Raw genomic sequence first — 18862 nt, 5'->3', positions numbered from 1 at the left:
GGGCTTGGTCTTTACACCATCTTTCAGGAATTTCCTCATTTGTATGCAATTGCATAAAACATCATTTGCTTGGTATTGGTAGCAATAAATAGAAGATTTTCATTATCATTAAAACCCAGCATTACCTCTGGCAGGCAAGATTACTAGACAGAAGCTGACCTATTAGATGTGATGAGGGTAAAATCACTAGAAAAGATGCTATTTTGGAATGGTCAGTGGTAAAGGAAGCAGTGTAGACCAAAGGCCTATTGGGTTAGATGCCATCAAAATAACATGGGAATTAACAAGCAATTGAAAAGCTGTAGAAAACAGGGAAGTACAGCAAAGACTGGCCTATAGAGTATTCAAGGGTCAGATCTACAAAATGTATAAAATTGGATTCTGGACCTAGCTTGCATTGCTGATCTTCCTTCCCCCCCCCCCCCACAAGCATTGGTCCTGTGGATGCAGTAAATTTGAGCTATTACCAAAAGGTAACAGCTGAAGTGGATGCACGTTGGTTAACTGCTAGTACAGCTAAAATAGTAGTTTAGCTTAGTAAACTGTAGCTCTGCTCATTGCCATAGTAGGTGAGAAAAATAGCTAGTATCTATAGATGAAGGAGCCTCAGATCTTGAAATCGGGCAGTGAACTGCCAAGATTCCAGGTCAATCAATCTCATTCATTGGCTCTACCTTCTAGATATAAAAGTTTCAAAAAATGTAAAATTTTCTATATTTCAAAAGATAGTATAGAAAAATATTGCGATAACTTTGAAAAGGCACTTATCTTAATCAACAATACTGCACTGTGAAATCAGACGGGGCCACCATTTCACCCTGAGTCGGCTTCATCAGGGGTTTGAAAATATAGCAGTATCTATATAGTAAAGGGTATTACTTTCAATATTCAATATCTTTTGAAATAACTTATTAAAACCTTTTAAATTCTTTTCATTTTAAATCGTACAAGTGCACAAAAATACAACATGAAAACAATCTTAACACTTGTATTTACAATAAAATCATAAATATATAAAATTTCCCTCCCCCTACCCACCATTTTATTATTAGTAAACATAGCATACCCCACCACCCCCTCTCCCTCTATATAAATAAAATACCATCAAAGGAAAACAAAGCCTATTCATTACAATATTTAACCAATGGCCCCCAAATCTTTATAAAACTATTAACTAACTTTCTGTAAAGCAAGTACTCTCTCCATCTTATAAATATGACAAGGAATTCCACCAAAATGTATAATTAAGATTAGCATAATTCTTCCAGTTATTAGTAATATGCTGAATAGTGACTCCCGTCATTAAGTTTGAACTTATTAAACCTTAATGTTAGTGCTAAACAGAAAATATATTGTAACTTACAGAAAGCGACTTTATAAGCAAATCAAGGTGTTGCGATGGGGGCAACTTTTGCCCCATCCATAGCTAACTTATTCAAATGATTTCATTTGAAGACTTATGGATTTATCATTCTCCTTTTGAAAATCACATCTCAATATGGTGGTGATATTGATATTTCTTCTTTGGACTGGTTCCAAATTGGAATTACAGTGGTACCTCGGTTTACGAGTGCACCAGTTTGCGAGTGTTTTGCAAGACGAGCAAAACATTTGCAAAATCAGCATCTCAGAAACAGAGCGTGCCTCAATTTGCGAGTGCCCCCCCTGTGATCCAGCACACCCCCCACCACGACCTGATGTCCCCCAACCCACCCAAACCATCTTCTTACTTTAGTGTAGCCTCCGCACTGGCACCAGCATGTCCTGTGCATTGGTGCCAGTGCCCAAAAATCTGCCTCCTGTGCTGGGCCTTGAGCAAGTGCGCATGCTCAAGGCCCAGCACAGGAAGCAGATCTTCAGGCACCAACGCACAGGACATGCTGGTGCCGGGGCAGAGGCTACACTAAAGTAAGAGGGGTGGGGTGGGTTGGGGGACCGCAGGTCGTGGTGGGGGGTGCTGGATCACAGGGTGGGGGACCTCAGGTCACAGGGGGAGGGTGCCAGTTTGCAGGGGGGGGGGGGGCCTTCAGCCAGCACAATGCCGGTTCTTGGGAGCAGCGCTGCTGGTTTGGGGGGGGGGGGGAACATATCAAAGCAAGTTTCCATTATTTCCTATGGGGAAACTCGCTTTGATAAACAAGCATTTTAGATTATGAGCATGCTCCTGGAACAGATTATGCTCATAATCCAAGGTACCATTGTACTCAAATTTGTTCAATGCCTGAATTCTTGCAATTGCAATATACAGTTTACCATTAATTTTTCTTTTGAAAGTATTCATTTTTTAGATATCCAAATTAGTTATATGAACAACTCATTCATCACCAAGACATTTGAAAAACCAATACTCGTCATCCAAAGTTTATCGTTTTCTCAGATGCTCAGACTCGGATGGAATTGTTCTCAGCTTGATTTTTAAAATCAAGTTAAAAATTTAAGTAACAAATTACAAACAAGAGGATATCCAAAATCTGTTAAATGCTTCAGAGTGAAATTCAACAGAACTATTATTGTTGAATTCCAAAACTTCATCTATGAGTTCCAATCATGTGATCACCTGTGTTAAAACATTCAATGTTGCGTTTTGAAATAACTAAAATTAAACAGATGGGACATTGTTCAGTCACTTCCTTTTTTTTTCAACAGACCAACCTCAGATTTGCAGTTTCCAGAGGCAAGAATTTAAAAATTTGAGTCGGAGAAAAAATACTGATACATCTGTGCATATTACCCAAAGGACATCTTAAATGTCACTGCTCCTTTTGTGATTTTTTTTCCCTTCAAATCAAAGAATTTAGCAATCCTAATAACCAAAGATCTTATACATTAAACTGTTTTAGTACATCAAACTGATCATCTAGTTTATATAATTAGATATCCATGTTTGAAACTGTATGTCTGTATGACTACTACATCATTCAAGACTCGACTATCTCAGAGTACAAATCAAACATAAAAAGAGCAATCGCCAAAGAACCTTTAGTACAACATTGTATTGAAGCTTCTCATTTTCAACAGCCTTAAAGGCTTCATTATTGAAGTGATCAAGAAGAACAATAGAGAAGGAGACAGAATTTCAGTACTTAAACATCAAATGTTACTGGATCTTTATGTTAAACTGTTTCCGTGTGGATTGTATGACGATCAACTAGTTAGCATTTTACTAATTTAACATTATCCCAGGACAAGCAGGCATGATATTCTCACACATGGGTGACGTCATCTACGGAGCCCCAGTGCGGACAGCTATTTAAGCAAACTTGCTAGAAGTTTCAAGTTTGCACACTGCACCACGCATGTGCTAGCCTTCTCGCCACTAGAGGGCGCATCCCCACCTCGTGGTCCTCAGTTCATTTTCATCCGCGGAGCCAGAAGCCCTGTGGATAATTTGTGCTCGTATTGCCTTCTGTCGCCGCGGCTGTGTGTGGAATTTCGACGCGGTCGCTGCGTTATTTGTGTTTTCTTTCTTAGTTTTCTCCTTTTTAAAAAAAAAAAAAATTTAACTTTTCCGTGTGCTCCGGGGGCTCCCGGTAGCCGTGGCCGAGGAACCTCGTTTGTTCCCGGCCTTGATTTGGGCCCATGTCCCGGCCCGTAACGGGATTTAAGAAGTGTGGTAGGTGTGATAGGCTTTTGTCCATCACTGACCCTCACAGGTGCTGCCTCAGGTGTTTGGGGCCCCATCACCCGACAGCATCGTGCCCTAAGTGTGCCACCTTCCAAAAACGGGCCCTTACTCGTCGCAAGGCCCGTATGGCGGATCTCTTTGCCGTCGATGCCCCGATGGGGAAGGCCTCAAGCTCGACCTCGGCCTCGACTTCGGACCCCTCGGCTACCCCGAAGCAGGTTGCCTCGCAGAAGCAAGCCCCGGGTAGTCTCCACTTCCTTCCTCAGTTTCATCTACCAGGAAGCCATCCTCGGGCTCTTCGTCAGCGGGACCGTCGACCTCGGCCCAGCCCAAAGTATCGAAGGGGTTAGCCCCGAGGGAATACTCGAAACCGAGGTCGCCCTCTGCGGAGCGTCCCCAGGTGTTGCCTCCGGGTCTCACGATCCCGGCTTTCCAGGAATTGCTTCGCGCTTTAATTTCCTCAGAGCTCTCCGGGGCCATTGAGACTTTGCAGCAGGCTTCGGCCTCGACTTCGGTCTCTGCGGCCCCGCAGTTGGCGACCTCGGCCTCGGGCACCGGCCTTTCAGCGGCCGAAGCTACCTCGACACTTCCCTCGGACCCGACCTCGATGACACAGCCTGAGGTCAGTGTGCGGTCCCGAGACAAGCAGCGCCGGGTACGCTGGATCTCCTCATCCTCGTCCCCGAGGTCTTCACGGGGTTCATCGCCCTCGAGCAAGCCTCGGGCGAAGCACCGCCTTAAAAAGGCCAAGCGGGCTCGAGCCTCGCCTCTGAGGAGTCGTCGCTCGACCCCGCCCGAGACCGGAGCTTTGCGTGTCGAGGAACTCCGCCTCGACAACCCCGATCTTTTACGGTCCCCGATCCGGGAGAGTTCCCGTGCCTCCTCACCGAGGGGAAGGGACGGGCCTCCGTACCCCGGGGGGTTCCCCACGGGGGTCTCTTCGGCGGACTGTGTCCCCGACTCCTTCGAGGTCACGGGATCGTGCCTCTCGGGGTCCGGGGGACAGTTCGGGTATTCTCGCCAGGCCTCTCCCTTCGGCTCCGTTGAGAAGTCTCGGTCACCCTCCCCGCCTGCACGGACATCTTCTTTTTCAAAGTTTGTCCATGACATGGCGAAGGCTTTGGGGGTGGACCTGTCGGCAGGGTCACACTATACCAAAGAATTTTTGGAGGAACAGGATTCTCCTGCCCCTCAGCGGGAATCCCCCCGCTTAACAAGGTCCTCCTTCAAACCTTGCTGCGGAACCTTGAGACCCCTCTTACAGTGGCGGTAGTGCCCACCAAGATGGAATCCAAATACCGGACTCTTCCCCCTAAGGGGTTTGACAAGGGGCAACTCTCCCATCAGTCGCTCTTGGTAGAGTCTGCTCTTAAGCGCTCGCAGCCTTCTAGAGTCTCGGCTGCTGTCCCCCCCCGGGGAGAGAGGGTCGGACCCTAGATAAATTCGGCCGTCGTCTGTACGCGAATTCCCAGATGGCCACAAGGGTCCTCAACTATGCTTTCGCCTACTCTTCCTACCTCAGGTCCATGGTCAAGGATCTGCCGGATTTTCAGGGGGTGATCCCGGAGTCACACAGGGATAAATTTGCCACTTTTGTGTCGAACCTGTCCCAGCTCAGATTCTATCTGTTTCATGCGGTATATGACGCCTTTGAGCTTGCCTCGAGGGTCTCGGCTTGTGCGGTAGCCATGCGCCGGCTGGCGTGGCTACGGACCCTCGAGATGGACCCCAACCTGCAGGAGCGATTGGCCAATCTACCCTGTGTCGGGTCAGAGTTGTTCGACTCCCTGGATGCGGCTACCAAGAGGCTTTCTGAGCAAGAGCGCTCTCTGGCGTCTCTGGTTCGTCCAAAGCCTAAGCCGTCGGCTCAGAGGCCTTTTAAACAGCCGCCTAGGCGGTATCCTCAAAAATCAACACCGGCCTTTTCGAGGCCTCCACCCCGTCGCCCTACCCAACAGGGTAGAGGGGGGCCCGCTACGCAGGGGGCGTCCAAACCGGCGCCGTCCTTTTGACGGGATGAGCGGCCGGGGGCTGGCCCCCGCCGCGAGGTCGCCCAACCCCCTCCCCATCGGGGGTCGGCTCACGGCTTTTGCCAGGGCTTGGTCTGGGATTACGTCAGACGCATGGGTGCTCCGGACCGTCTCAGAGGGCTATTCGTTAAACTTCTCCAGGCAGCCTACAGACATGCCCCCCGGGGCGTGCCCGTCCAATCGAAGCCAGTTGACCCTTCTCCGAGAGGAAGCCAGGGCCTTGTTGAGCCTTCGGGCGGTCGAAAGGGTGCCTCTCGATCAGCGGGGCCGGGGATTTTATTCCCGTTACTTTTTGGTCCCGAAGAAGACCGGGGACTTGCGCCCCATTTTGGACCTCCGGAAGCTCAACAAGTTCCTGGTCAGGGAGAAGTTCCGTATGTTATCGCTTCCGATTCTATATCCTCTGTTGGACGAGGGGGACTGGATGTGCTCCCTCGATTTGAAGGAAGCATACACCCATGTTCCGGTGCATCCCGACTTTCGGAAGTTTTTAAGATTTCAGGTCGGGGACTTGCACCTGCAGTACCGTGTACTACCCTTCGGTCTGGCTTCGTCCCCTCGGGTATTCACGAAATGCATGGTGGTGGTCGCGGCTGCTCTGCGTTCCCGGGGGTTGCAGGTCTTTCCCTATCTGGACGATTGGCTGATCAAGGCCCCGACAAGGGAAGGAGTTATTTCAGCGACCCAACAGACTATCACGCTTCTTCAGGGTCTAGGGTTCGAGGTGAACTTTCCCAAGTCTCACTTGCAGCCGACTCAATCCCTCCAGTTTATAGGGGCCGTGCTGGACACGGTTCTCCTCCGTGCCTTCCTTCCTTCTCCACGACTGGAGGCCCTGCTTCGCCTGGGCCGGCAGGTTTCGCAACTGCAGGTAGTGTCGGCTCAACGCATGATGGTGCTTTTGGGGCACATGGCGTCGACGGTCCAAGTGACCCCATTTGCTCGGTTGCACCTGAGGATTCCTCAGTGGACCTTGGCCTCGCAATGGCGTCAGGACCGCGACCCGCTATCTCGACGTTTGACTGTGACTCCGTCTTTCAGACGCTCGCTCCGTTGGTGGACCAACTCTACCAATCTGTCCGGAGGTTTGCTCTTTCGCGTCCCTCCGCATTGCAAGGTCCTGACCACGGACTCTTCGGAGTATGCGTGGGGGGCTCATCTAGACGGTTTACGAACGCAAGGCCTATGGTCGGCCGCGGATCGTCGGTGTCACATCAACGTGTTGGAGCTTCGTGCCATTTATCTGGCCGCTCGGGCCTTCGGTCACCTCCTGCACGATCGAGTGGTTCTCGTTCGGACAGACAACCAGGTGGCAATGTATTACGTCAACAAGCAAGGGGGGATGGGCTCTTGGCCTCTGTGCCAGGAAGCCCTGCGACTTTGGACATGGGCCGTCTCTCAGAACATCTTCTTGCGGGCGGTTTACATTCAGGGGGAGCTGAATTGTCTAGCAGACAAACTCAGTCGTCTTCTCCAGCCGCACGAGTGGTCGCTGAACTCCCGAGTCCTACGCGAAGTCTTCGACCGCTGGGGGACTCCTCAGGTGGATCTGTTTGCTTCGCCCGAGACTTGCAAACTACCTCTCTACTGTTCTCGGATGTACTCCCGGGACCGTCTCGAGGCCGATGCTTTTCTTCTCGACTGGGAGGGGAGGTTCCTTTATGCGTTCCCTCCTTTTCCTCTGATTTTGAGAACGCTGGTTCATCTAAAATCGACCAAAGCCACTATGATTCTCATTGCGCCTCGTTGGCCAAGACAACACTGGTTCTCCCTGCTTCTTCAACTCAGTGTCAGGGAGCCTCTGCTTCTGCCTGTCTTTCCCTCTCTGCTGTCTCAGAGTCGGGGTTCGCTGTTACATCCCAATCTTCAGTCGTTACATCTGACCGCTTGGTTCCTTTCCCCTTGACTTCGATTCCAGTTTCTCACTCAGTGCGGGAAATCTTAGAGGCCTCTCGCAAGGTCTCGACTAGGCTTTGTTATTCCCAGAAGTGGACCAGATTTTCTTCCTGGTGCTCCACGAACCACCTTGACCCGGGTTCAGTTCCTGTGTCTTCGGTGCTGGAATATCTGTTGCATCTGTCGAATTCTGGTCTGAAGACGACTTCCATTCGAGTGCATCTTAGTGCAATTGCTGCATTTCATCAACATCTCGAGGGTCGTTCCCTCTCTCTGCATCCTCTGGTTTCTCGTTTCATGAAGGGTCTTGTGAATGTTCATCCCCCTCTCAAGCCTCCTCCTGTAGTATGGGATCTAAATGTGGTCTTGGCTCAACTGATGAAACCTCCTTTTGAGCCGATCGATAAAGCTCTTCTTAAGTTTCTCACTTGGAAAGTAGTCTTTTTGATTGCGCTCACGTCCGCTCGTCGGATTAGCGAGCTACAGGCTTTGGTTGCGGATCCTCCTTTCACTGTGTTTCATCATGACAAGGTGGTTCTTCGCACCCATCCCAAATTTTTGCCTAAGGTTGTGTCTGATTTCCACCTCAATCAGTCCATTGTTCTTCCGGTCTTTTTTCCGAAGCCCCATTCTCATCCTGGTGAATCGGCGCTTCACACGCTTGACTGTAAGAGGGCGTTGGCTTTTTATCTCCAACGTACTAAGTCTCAGCGGAAGGTTCCTCAATTGTTTTTGTCCTTTGATCCTAATCGGGTAGGACATCCGGTTTCCAAGCGTACTTTATCCAACTGGTTAGCTGCTTGTATCTCCTTTTGCTACGCTCAGGCTGGTCTCCCGCTCTCGGGTCGAGTCACGGGGCACAAGGTCCGGGCGATGGCAGCTTCGGTTGCTTTCCTCCGTTCTACTCCTATGGAGGACATATGTAAAGCTGCCACCTGGTCTTCGGTTCATACGTTCACCTCCCACTACTGTCTGGACTCCTTGTCCAGGAGTGACGGCCGGTTTGGCCAGTCGGTGTTACGTAACCTGTTTTCCTAAATTGCCATCCTCCCACCTACCCTTCTTCTGGTTGGCTTGGAGGTCACCCATGTGTGAGAATATCATACCTGCTTGTCCTGGGATAAAGCACAGTTACTTACCGTAACAGGTGTTATCCAGGGACAGCAGGCATTTATCCCAGGACAAGCAGGCATGATATTCTCACATGTGGGTGACGTCATCTACGGAGCCCCAGCGCGGACAGCTTTTCAAGCAAACTTGCTAGAAGTTTCAAGTTTGCACACTGCACCACGCATGTGCATGCCTTCTCGCCCACTAGAGGGCGCATCCCACCTCGTGGTCCTCAGTTCAATTTTTTCCGCGGAGCCAGAAAGCCCTGTGGATCTGAGCTCCAGTGTTTTGCCTTCTAGCTGCCGCGTTTCGTTGATTCTGTTCATTGAATTAGTTCGCGGTGCTGCTTTCTTTTCTTTTCTTTCTTTAAAAAAAAAATATATATATATTGTTTTTCGTTGGGCTCCGGGGGCTCCCGGAAGCCGTGGCCGCGGGACGTCGTCCGTTCCCGGCCTTCATCTTCGTTGATGTCCCGTCCTGTTACGGGATTTAAAAAGTGCAGCCGGTGTGAGAGGTTACTTTCCATCACTGACCCTCACCGGTGGTGCATTGTCTGTCTTGGGCCGGATCATCCGACAGCGTCGTGTGATCGCTGTGCGACTTTCCAGAACAGGGCCCTCCGTCGCCGTAAGGCCAGAATGGCGGAATTGTTCGCCGTCGACGCGCCGCCTAAGGCCTCGACGTCGGCCTCGGCTTCGGCCCCGGCCTTGACCTCGGCCTCGGCCCTCGTCTTCTAAGGCCTCGTCAGGGAAGCCAGCTTCGGGTAAGTCCTCTGTTCCATCCCCTTCAGCAAAGAAGCCATCCTCTACTCAGGCTAAGGCGGGTGGGTCGATCCCGGCCCCGCCTCGGACCTCGACTTCGCACACCCCGAGGGAATACTCGAGACCGAGGTCGCCCTCCAGGGAGTGTGCCCCGGACTCGGAACTCCCCACCTTCGTGGGGATTCCGGCCTTCCAGGATCTCCTTCGAGCCCTGATTTCATCGGAGCTGTCGGGAGCCCTGGAAGTGTTGCAGCGTGCTGCGGTTCCGGTGGCCTCGACCTCGGCCGGGGCGCCCCCGGCCTCGGAGGCTCCGGCCTCGGCTCCCTCGACCTCGGGAGCCCCGGCCTCGGTGACCTCGGTCTCGGGTACTGTGGCCCCCTTAACCTCGGTCTCGGCCCTGCCCCTGACCTCGACTTCGGGGGAGCCACCTGAGCGGAGTGTGAGGCCCAAGGAAAAGTTGCGCAGAGTGCGCCGGCTTTCCTCCTCTTCCTCCGGGTCTTCCCGGGACGCCTCGCCCTCGACGCGACCTCGGACGAGGCGCCGATCGAGGAAGTCTAAGCGGCCCCGAGGCTCGCCTCGGTGCGATCGTTCCTCGCCGCTCGGGGGCGAGGCACTGCAGGTGTCGGAGTTGCGCCTCGACAACCCGAGGCTCCTCCGCTCACCTCATGGGAAGTCTTCCCGTGCCGCCTCGCCGAGGAAAAGGGAGAGTGTCCCTCGGACCCCGGGGTCCTCGCCTAAGGGTTCTGCGAGGAGGAAAATTTCTCCTTCCCCCTCGAGGGCCTTGGAGAGGGGATCCTGGGATTCGGGGTCAGTTAGGGATCCTCATTATTCCCATGAGGCCTCCCCCCTCTCCTCAGTGGGGCGTTCGAGAACCCCGTCTCCCCAGGCCAGGCCGTCCTCATTTTCCTCCTTTGTTCAGGACATGGCCCGAGCCCTGGGGATTGACCTGATGGTAGGTTCTCAGTACTCCAAAGAATTTTTGGAGGAACAGGACCTTCCCACCCCTCCTAGAGAGGTGCCTAGGCTCCCCCTCAACAGAGTCCTTCTGCAAACCTGGTTGAAGAACTTGTCAAACCCTCTTACAGTCACGTCTGTACCTTCAAAAATGGAAGCGAAGTATAGGACAGTGGCCCCTAAAGGGTTCGAAAAGGCGCAGCTCTCCCACCAGTCTCTTCTGGTGGAGTCTGCCCTTAAAAAATCTCAGCCCACAAGGGTTTCTGCGGCGGTTCCACCCGGCAGGGAGGGGCGGACCCTGGACAAGTTTGGCCGTCGCCTCTATTCAAATTCCCTGATGGCCACCAGGGTTCTAAATTACGCCTTCACCTTTTCCTCCTATTTGCGTGGCATGGTGAAGGACCTTCCTCAATATCGAAACTCGTTACCGGACTCCCAAAGAGCAGGATTCGATAAGTTTATGTCCAACCTGTCTCAATTGCGGTTGTACCTATTTCATGCAGTGTACGACGCCTTTGAGCTGGTTTCGAGGGTGTCGGCCTTCGCAGTGGCCATGCGCCGCTTGGCCTGGCTTCGCACCCTCGACATGGACCCAAACCTGCAGGAACGTCTTGCAGACTTGCCTTGTGTGGGGTCCGAGTTATTCGACGAGTCATTAGATGCGGCGACCAAGCGGTTGTTGGAGCAGGAGCGCTCGTTAGCATCCCTGGTCCGCCCCAAACCTAGGCCCCCGCCGCAGAAACCTTTCCGGCCTCCGCCGCGCCGATATCCTCAGAAGTCGACCCCGGCTTTCTCGAGGCCACCTCAGAGACGTCCGTCTCAGCGAGGCAGAGGGGGGCAAACCCAAGCCCCGGCGCAGGGCCCTTCTAAGCCCGCGCCTTCCTTTTGACGGGATGAGCGGACGGGGCGGGTTCCCCTCCGCAATCTCACAGGAACCCCTTCCTATCGGGGGGCGTCTTCGGTTCTTCCGGGAGGCATGGACCGAGATTACCTCAGACGCTTGGGTGCTCCGGATCGTCTCCGAGGGCTACTCGCTCAACTTTGTGTCCTCGCCACCGGACAATCCCCCAAGTCTAGCCTCTTGCAACCGATCGCAGCTACCGACCCTTCTGGCCGAGGCCAAGTCCCTATTGGTGCTTCGGGCGGTCGAACCGGTCCCCAAGGACCAGTGGGGTACGGGGTTTTACTCCCGTTACTTTTTGGTCCCAAAAAAGACCGGGGACCTGCGCCCCATACTGGACCTCAGGAAGCTCAACAAATTCCTGGCCCGGGAGAAGTTTCGAATGCTATCTCTCCCGGTTTTGTATCCTCTCTTGGAAGAGGGGGACTGGATGTGCTCCCTCGACTTGAAGGAAGCATATACTCATGTTCCGGTGCACCCCGCCTTCCGAAGATTTTTACGATTCCAGGTGGGGGACCTCCACCTCCAGTACAGGGTCCTCCCCTTCGGCCTGGCCGCGTCCCCACGAGTCTTCACGAAGTGCATGGTGGTGGTTGCGGCAGCCCTGCGGTCTCGTGGGCTCCATGTGTTCCCTTACCTGGACGATTGGCTCATCAAAGCCCCGACCAGGGAGGGGGTTATCTCAGCAACCCGACAGTCTATTGCCTTCCTGCAAAGCCTCGGGTTCGAGATAAACTTTCCAAAGTCTCAGTTGAGCCCGGCTCAGTCTCTTCAATTTATAGGTGCGGTGCTGGACACGGTGCGCCTGCGCTCCTACCTTCCGCCCCAGCGGTTGGAAACCTTGGTACGGATGGGCCGTCAGGTCTCTCAACTGTCGGTGGTGTCAGCCCAGCGCATGATGATGCTGCTCGGTCATATGGCGTCGACGGTTCACGTCACGCCGTTTGCAAGGCTGCATCTGAGGATTCCTCAGTGGACCCTCGCTTCCCAGTGGCGTCAGGAGTGCGATCCGGTGTCTCGCCTCATTTTGGTGACTCCGCTTTTGCGGAAATCGCTGCGTTGGTGGACAGACTCTTCAAATCTGTCCATGGGTCTACTGTTTCTCATTCCTCCTTTTCGCAAGGTTCTGACCACGGACTCCTCGGAGTACGCGTGGGGAGCCCACATCGACGGTCTTCGCACGCAGGGCCTGTGGTCTGCAGAGGACCGTCGGTGTCATATCAACGTGCTAGAGCTTCGGGCCATCTTTCTAGCACTTCGAGCTTTCGTTCACATATTGCAGAATCAGGTTGTCCTCGTCCGCACGGACTATCAAGTGGCAATGTACTATGTGAACAAGCAGGGGGGAACGGGGTCTTGGCCCCTCTGTTCGGAGGCTCTTCGCCTTTGGGAGTGGGCTGTCTCCCGGAACATCTTCCTTCGGGCGGTCTACATCCAAGGAGAACTGAATTGTCTGGCGGACAAACTCAGTCGACTTCTGCAACCGCACGAGTGGACTCTACACTCAGCAGTTCTGCGCGAGGTTTTCGCTCGCTGGGGAACGCCACAGGTGGATCTGTTTGCCTCTCCGGAGACCCACAAACTGCCACTGTATTGTTCTCGGATGTACTCGCGGGATCGTCTGGAGGCGGATGCCTTCCTTCTCGATTGGGAGGGGAGGTTCCTGTATGCATTCCCTCCTTTTCCTCTGATCATGCGAACGTTAGTACATCTCAAGTCGTCCACGGCCACGATGATTCTCATTGCACCTCGGTGGCCGCGTCAGCACTGGTTCTCCCTGCTGCTTCAGCTCAGTGCCAGGGAGCCTCTTCTTCTACCTGTCTTTCCTTCTCTGCTGTCTCAGAGTCAAGGATCCATGTTACATCCCAATCTGCAGTCATTGCACCTGACAGCTTGGTTTCTTGCTCCCTAACTCCTCCGGATCTGTCGCCATCGGTGAGGGAGGTATTGGAAGCCTCCCGCAAGATCTCGACGAGGCTTTGTTATTCGCAGAAATGGACCAGGTTTTCCACCTGGTGTTCGTCTTTCCACCTGGATCCGGTATTAGTTCCGGTATCCTCGGTTTTGGACTATTTATTCCATCTGTCGCACTCTGGCCTGAAGACCACTTCGGTGCGTGTTCATCTTAGTGCTATTTCTGCTTTCCACCAACATCTGGATGGACGCCCTCTGTCACTCCATCCTTTGGTGACCCGCTTCATGAAAGGGTTGCTCAGGGTTTGTCCCCCTCTTAAGCCTCCTCCTGTCGTGTGGAATTTGAATGTGGTTTTAGCTCAACTGATGAAACCCCCTTTTGAGCCACTCGACAAGTCACTTTTGAAATTTCTGACTTGGAAGGTGGTGTTTTTGATTGCCCTCACCTCCGCTAGGCGGATTGGGGAGTTACAAGCCTTGGTTGCGGACCCTCCTTTCACTGTCTTCCATCATGACAAGGTGGTTCTCCGCACCCATCCTAAGTTTGTACCTAAGGTTGTTTCTGATTTCCACCTCAATCAGTCCATTGTCCTTCCCGTGTTCTTTCCTAAGCCCCACTCCCATCCTGGCGAGGCGGCGCTTCACACGCTTGACTGTAAGAGGGCGTTGGCATATTACCTTCAACGCACCAGGTCTCATCGGAAGGTTCCTCAATTGTTTTTGTCCTTCGATCCCAATCGATTAGGGCATCCGGTTTCCAAGCGCACTCTGTCTAACTGGTTGGCTGCTTGCATTTCCTTTTGCTATGCTCAGGCTGGCCTTCCGCCCCCGGGTCGAGTCACGGGGCATAAGGTCCGAGCGATGGCAGCTTCGATAGCTTTCCTCCGATCCACTCCTATGGAGGACATATGTAAGGCTGCCACTTGGTCTTCGGTTCATACATTCACCTCTCATTACTGTCTGGACACTTTATCCAGGAGTGACGGCCGGTTTGGCCAGTCAGTTTTGCAAAATCTGTTTTCCTAAATTGCCATCCTCCCACCTGCCCTTTTTTTCTGGTTGGCTTGGAGGTCACCCACATGTGAGAATATCATGCCTGCTTGTCCTGGGATAAAGCACAGTTACTTACCGTAACAGGTGTTATCCAGGGACAGCAGGCATATATTCTCACAACCCGCCCGCCTCCCCGGGGATGGCTTCTCTGCTAGTTATGGAACTGAGGACCACGAGGTGGGATGCGCCCTCTAGTGGGCGAGAAGGCATGCACATGCGTGGTGCAGTGTGCAAACTTGAAACTTCTAGCAAGTTTGCTTGAAAAGCTGTCCGCGCTGGGGCTCCGTAGATGACGTCACCCACATGTGAGAATATATGCCTGCTGTCCCTGGATAACACCTGTTACGGTAAGTAACTGTGCTATATTCTCACAACCCGCCCACCTCCCCGGGGATGGCTTTTCTTTGCTTGATATGGAACTGAGGACCACGAGGTGGGGATGCGCCCTCTAGTGGCGAGAAGGCTAGCACATGCGTGGTGCAGTGTGCAAACTTGAAACTTCTAGCAAGTTTGCTTAAAAAGCTGTCCGCGCTGGGGCTCCGTAGATGACGTCACCCATGTGTGAGAATATATGCCTGCTGTCCCTGGATAACACCTGTTACGGTAAGTAACTGTGCTTTCTAGTACTATAACAAACCTATAAACTTGGACAACGTCTTAAAACATTAACATCTTTAATTGGATTTAATTTTTGTAAATGTTGCATCTCTTTTGAATATTGACATAATGCATTTTGATTGGCTCTATAAAATCTTGGCGGTGTTAGCCCATGAAGCCATTTTGAATTTAATCTTTTGAGCCATGAGTGAAGTCACGTTCCGTAAGTTGCAATATATTACTAATAACTGGAAAGATCATAGTAGGCTTAATTTTAAGTTTTGGTGGAATTCAGTATGTCACATATATAGAATGGAAAGATCAATAGTGTACAGAATGGAAATTTATAAAAATTTTATTAATTTGGGAGCCATTAACTGTCCTATTGTCAGGATTGATGCCATTTTTCTAATTATGTAAGATTTAGGCTTGGGGGGGTGGGGTTCCATTATATGAAAATAAAAATAAGTAGAGGGATTTGAGGGTGGGAGGGGGAGGGTTATATTTATAATTATAAGATGTACAAGTGCTTAAATTTATTTTATTTATTATAAATTCTGTACACCTGATGAAAGTTTTAAAATGAATAAAGAATATAAAAAAAAAAGGTTTAAACTTAAATTATTTCAAAAGATATTGAATATTTAAAGGTACAGTTTACGAGTGCGTTTAAGAGTTTTGCAAGATGAGCAAAACATTTGCAAAATCAGCGCCTCGGAAACCGAGCGTGGCTTGATTTACGAGTGCCCCCCGCAATCCAGCACACGTATCCTTCCGCCCCCCCCCCCCCCCCCCGGACACTTCTTACCATCACCTGGGCACCAGCATGTCCTGTGCATTGGTGCCGGTGCCCAAAGATTGGCCTCTTCTGAACTCGCTCAAGGCCCAGCAGAAGAGGAGGCCGATCTTCAAGCACTGGCACCAAAGCACGGGACATGCCAGTGCCCAGATGATGGTAAGAAGCGGCAGGGGGGGGCCTTCAGGGGGAGCAATGCCGGTTCTCGAGGGGGGGGGACGTATCAAAGCGAGTTTCCATTATTTTCTATGGGGAAACTCGCTTTTGATAAACGAGCATTTTGGATTATGCTCATCTGAGGTACCACTAATGCTGCTATATTTTCAAACCCCTGATGAAGCTGACTCGGGTGAAATGGTGGCCCTGTTGGGTTTCACAGCACAATATTGTTGATTCATCAGATTAAGATAAGTGCCTTTTGAAAGTTATTGCACTATTTTTCTATACCATATTTTGAAATATAAAAAAGTTTCAAAAAATTAAAAATTTTCTATATCTAGAAGATGAGCAATGATTGAGATTTTGATTGACCTGGAATCTTGGCGGTTCACTACCTGATCTCAAGATCTTGAGGCTCACTCATTTATATGAACTATTACTTGAGGTACTAATTTTATCCCAGGACAAGCAGGCAGATATTCTTGACTGATGGGTGACGGCACCGACGGAGCCCCGGTACGGACAATTTTAGAGTGATTGCACTCTAAGAACTTTTTAGAAAGTTCTAGCTCGGCCGCACCGCGCACGCGCGAGTGCCCTCCCGCCCGACAGAGGCGCGCGGTCCCTCAGTTTCTTAGTTTCCGCGGAGCTAAGAAGACGCGTTTTCAACGGCTGTTGAAATTTTTTCCTAACTTGCCTTCCCGCTCGCGTAAACGTTTGGCTTAATTTGCCTTTTTTCTTTCTTTTATTTTGTTAAAAAAAAAAAAATATCTTTCATTTTTTTCTTCAATTTTCGGTTTTCCCCGGCGGGGCCTTCTGCCACCATCGAAGCCTCGGCCTTCGATTTGGCGGAAGCCGTTTTTCCTTTCATGCCCCCTCAACCGGGTTTTAAAAAGTGCCAGCGGTGTGCTAGGCCTATATCTCTCACGGACCCACACAACTGGTGTTTACAGTGTTTGGGTCCTGAGCATCAGGCCTCTTCTTGCACCCGCTGTGCTACTTTGAAAAAACGAACTTTAAAAAATCGCTTAATTCAACAGCGATTGTTGTTCGGTGCCGAGATGTCCGACCCCGTTCCTTCGACTCCGGCTTCGGCACCGATTCAGTCGGCACCCTCGTCTTCGACGCCGCGTGATTCCACACCGGCATCCCAACAGTCAGGTAAGCCGGCTAAGAAGCCTTCCCCGCTGGAACGTCTTCCGGCCTCGAGTGCAGTGAGCCCAATCCTGCCGCCGGTTCGACGCCAGCGGAAGCGCTCCGCCCCTATAGAGGTGAGTCCCTCGACATCGGGCTCCTCATCTCCGGGGCGTCGAGCGGCACCGCAGGTACCGCAGAAGAAAAAAGCGGTACCGGTGCCATCCCTCGATGACCGCATTACGGCCATCCTTCAAGTGCAGCTGAAGGAGCAATTAGAACGACTCCTTCCTGCTATCATGACACCGAACCTTCCGGTGCCAGTTCGCACCGAGCCATCGGTACCGGTTGTTGAACAACCTGTATCGGTACCGATTGTGGAACCCGTATTATCCACTTCCACTGTTTCGGTACCGCTTCACCTAACCTCATCGGTATCGATGCCAGTCCTTGCACCGGAGCCGAGAGCTCACCATCAATCGGTGCAGACTTCGGCACCGGTGCGTCCGATAACTTCTCCGGACACGGTATCGATGAGGTCGGGTAAGTCGATGCGCAAAACCCGACACATGCAAACGTCGACACCTGAGTCTCGGGACCATTCTTCCCATGTAAGGGACCCTGATTTGTGGGGAGACTCAGAGGAACCCTTTCTTTCTGAAGGAGAATGTTCCTCAGAGGAGGAGGATTCGGCTGTCCCTGACCCATCCTCCAAACAGGCCACTTCCTCTTTCTCTAGTTTTTTGAAAGAGATGTGTGAGTCCTTGTCCATTCCTTTGGAGGCTGAATCCAAAAAGTCTAAAGCTTTTTTGGATGCCCTTGATTTTGATCAGCCTCCAAAGGAATTTTTGAAACTTCCCCTTCATGACATCCTGAGGGAAACTTTCTATAAGAATTTAGAGACTCCTTTAACTGTCCCAGGGGCCCCACGTAAACTGGATTCTCTATATAAGGTAATTCCCATTCCTGGGTTCGACAAACCTCAACTACCACATGAATCCTTATTTGTCGAATCCACCCTTAAAAAGACTTCAGGAGCCAGTGTATATGCATCTGTCCCTCCTGGCAGAGAAGGAAGGGCCATGGATAAATTTGGTAAGAGGCTCTACCAAAATGCTATGTTAGCTAATAGGGCTAGTAATTATGCTTTTCATTTTTCTTTTTATTTAAAGCATCTCCTTACCACCATGGCTTCTTTCGAGAAATATCTTCCTTCACGAAAGCATTCCGCTTTTCACACATGCTTGTCGTCTCTTCTCCAATTGCGTAAGTTTATGGTGAGATCCATATATGACACTTTTGAACTTACATCCAGAGCGACAGCAATGTCAGTAGCTATGCGTCGTTTGGCCTGGCTTCGGGTATCCGAGCTTGATGTTAACCATCAAGATCGGTTAGCCAATGCCCCATGTCTAGGGGATGAGCTCTTTGGGGATTCCATGGACTCCACCACACAAAAGCTCTCTGCTCATGAGACGCGCTGGGATACCCTGCTCAAGAATAAAAAGAAGCCTCCTCCGCCAAGACCATACAGGCAGCAATCGGCCTATCAACGCCGTTTCACAGCCCGTCCATTGCCTACCACTGCTCAACAACCTAGGCGTCAGAGGCAACAGCAACGTCAGCCTCCCAGACAACAACAACAGCAACAAGCTGTAAAACAACCTCCTCAGCAAAAGTCACAGCCCTTTTGACTTCATTCTCCGCAGTATAGCCAGTATCCCTATTCCTGCTCTCCTGCCTCAACCAATAGGAGGTCGACTTTCTCTGTTCCTCAGCCGGTGGGAAGTAATCACTTCGGACCAATGGGTCCTCAACATCATCCGCCACGGCTACTCTCTCAACTTTCAGACTCTCCCACCTCAAAGCTTGCCAAAAGAGTCTGCTTTGAACAGTCCTCAATCAGCCCTCCTTATTCAGGAGGTCCAATCC

The sequence above is a fragment of the Geotrypetes seraphini genome, chromosome 13 (assembly GCF_902459505.1).
Source record: "Geotrypetes seraphini chromosome 13, aGeoSer1.1, whole genome shotgun sequence".
NCBI lineage: Eukaryota > Metazoa > Chordata > Amphibia > Gymnophiona > Dermophiidae > Geotrypetes > Geotrypetes seraphini.
The sequence above is the reverse complement of the archived record's forward strand: the minus strand, read 5'-3'. Positions refer to the sequence as shown.